The sequence below is a fragment of the Herpailurus yagouaroundi genome, unplaced genomic scaffold, assembly GCF_014898765.1.
Source record: "Herpailurus yagouaroundi ecotype Mexico unplaced genomic scaffold, PumYag 217, whole genome shotgun sequence".
Taxonomy (NCBI): domain Eukaryota; kingdom Metazoa; phylum Chordata; class Mammalia; order Carnivora; family Felidae; genus Herpailurus; species Herpailurus yagouaroundi.
Window position 1 is genome coordinate 2995391 of NW_024412448.1, and position 2514 is coordinate 2997904.

Sequence of the window (2514 nt, forward strand, 5' to 3'; positions counted from 1 at the left end):
CCCCCCCCCCCCCCCCCGCCTCGTAGGGGGATGGCGATTGGCCGAACAGGCCCCCTTTTCCTCGGGGACTTTCGGCGTCTTGGAACCATTGTGCTATTTTCCTCGTGCTTGCAGCTGGGACAGGGCTTCTGTTCCTCTGTCCGTGACGAGAGGCCAGCGTTGTCCTGAGCATGGGGGGTGGGGCGTGCTCTGGTGGTTCGGCACGGGGTATGCTGGCCATCGGGAACAGGTGGCCCATCGAGGATCCTCCTGCTTCCCTTGGAAGACCCACTTGGAAGTGGGGAGAGCAGCCCTTTGTCCTGAGCTGGGGTTGGAGACCCTGGGCCCCGTGCTGCCGGCCGGCTCGGGCCCGAAGCAGCAGTGGGGAGAACCTGGTTTCCTCACCGGGGCAGGTCGCAGGGTGGTTCCCAAAGAGTCAGCAGCTGTCTTGGCCCTCCTTCTGTGGTGTAATATTTCATTTTACATTCAGAGGAAAACAGAAAGTTCCTGAGCATTCCCTGGTGCTCTCGTGGGACTCTGTGCCTGCCTGTGGCAGTGCTGCTGGACTTCGGAGAGCACCAGCGCTGTGCCTGTGCGGGAGACCAGGGCGGTGCTGTGGGCTCGTGAATTTGTGACCTTTACAGCAAAGCCTTTCCATGGAAGGTGCCAGCTTCCCTCCTGAGTCATAGGAATACAGATAACGCTGCTGTAGGCCAGACCTCAGAAGCTTCGGCTATTGACTTTGTTAAGCTTTTATTCTCCAGTGTTTGGGAATTAGTGTTGCGAAACGGTTGGAGCCTTTGTTGCTGGACAAGGAAACGGTAACTGCCTTGTTCCCTGGGACCTGCCTTCTGCCATCTGGGAATCCTGTCAGCGGCCAGTGGGGCCTTGGTGCCGGGAAGGCCTTCGCGACCAGGGGCGAGAGGAAGTGGCGGTGGCTGTGTTCTGGGTGGCCGGTGCGGAATCCGATCTGCTCAGCAGGTTTCTTGCTACCGTGAGGCTTCCAGAAAATGAGGAAGCCTCAGAGCTGAAGCTCCAGTCGGGGCCACTGGTGTGAGAGGGGCAGGGCTGCGCCCCGGTGGGGTCTGCTGGACTCGCGTGAACTTCCGCCCTAGGTCAGCAGAGAGTTGTGGGTGTGAACTTGGCCTCGGGCCGGGACAAGTTCTCCACAATCTGGGTTGATTTGTGGGGGCGCGTCCCCCAGGCCTGTGCCCAGGGTCCTCGTACTGGCCGCTCCCCCCCCCCCCCACTGCCCAAGGAAGGGGATTGAACCCACATCCTGGATCTTGAGAAAATCCGGGCGGGTTGCGGTCAGCAGCTCTTTCCCTAAATGACATATTTGGGATATTTTCCTTTTCTTCCCAAACCTGAATCCCAGGGGCTTTGGGTTGTGGGAGGGTTGTTGCAGCTCTTAGCTCTTCCCTTCCTCAGGGGTACACTGATTTCTGTGGCTTTGGAGTGCGGAGACTCCTTTCTAGGCAGTTCCACCTGTATGCCTGCATGCTGGGACTTCGCCCTCCCCCCACCCTGCCAGGTGGCCCGTATAGTGCCTGATCCCGGGGCTGCCCAGCCATAACAGTGGCCCCACAGCCCAGAAAGTCCCTAAAACCCCGGCTGCCCGTGTCCCTGCTCTCCTTGGGATACTGGGAAGGGTCCTATTTGTAGCACGCTGGGCCCTGGGAATAGAGAGGTATTTTTATCAGAATCCGAAGTCCCTCCCTTGACTTAGTACGCACGATAAAAACTGAAAGCTTCCTGGTTTTGTTCAGAGAACATGGTTTACCACTTGTGACCCAAGAAAGACTCCCTTGAACAGCATTGTGACCTTGATCAGCTGACTTCCTTCTCCAGCCCCGTTGTGGGGTCTATGAGGAAACTTAAGTGTTTCTGGTAATCTATTTGAACTCTCGGCTGAGTATCCATCTGAACACATAAAGCTGGGTCTGTGGAGACATCTGCACACCGGCCAGGCACGTCCAGCTGGAGACTGGGGCCCTCGCTGCCGCCGTCAGGAGGCCTGAGGGTGAGAGCTGTCCTAGAAGAGCCCACCCGGCGTAGTCGTGCCCGTGCCGCCCGTGCCCTGCTCCGTGTGGCGAAGGCCGTGAGCCTGAAAACCACGCAGGAGAAATGCAGTTGGGGCCCCGGGTCTGCCCAGCCCTCCACGTGGACACTTCCCAGAGCTTCCTCGTGTTCTGGAGGGTGAGGTGTCCTCTGCCCTGCTCTCGCTGGGGCGTCGCTGCCCCCAGGAAGGGAGCGTGAGCTCCCTGGCACCGTGGGCTGTGCCCTCCCTGCGCTCCCTTTGGTGCCCCCTGCTGCTACAGTGGGCGGGGCCTTCGAGGCTGTTTGGTCCAGTCCTTATGATGTTGCGGGATAGTCGGTCCTTACGATGAAGTTGGTGTCTTCTAGACGGAGTGATGCAAGGTCCAGAGAGGGATCGCTGTCTCAGCCCTGAGTGGTGGAGGCAGTCAGGGTCACTTTCCTGCTGCTGCTTCAAATACCTTATTAATGGGAACACAGGACTTGGAGGGTGTATTG

General features: G+C 58.9%; 1 protein-coding gene across 1 annotated transcript in view; it reads left to right on the plus strand.

The window, feature by feature from the left end:
- The window catches only part of PGS1 (phosphatidylglycerophosphate synthase 1), a 22721-nt gene that overhangs the window by 18693 nt on the left and 1514 nt on the right, over window positions 1-2514 (plus strand). The window lies entirely within an intron of this gene.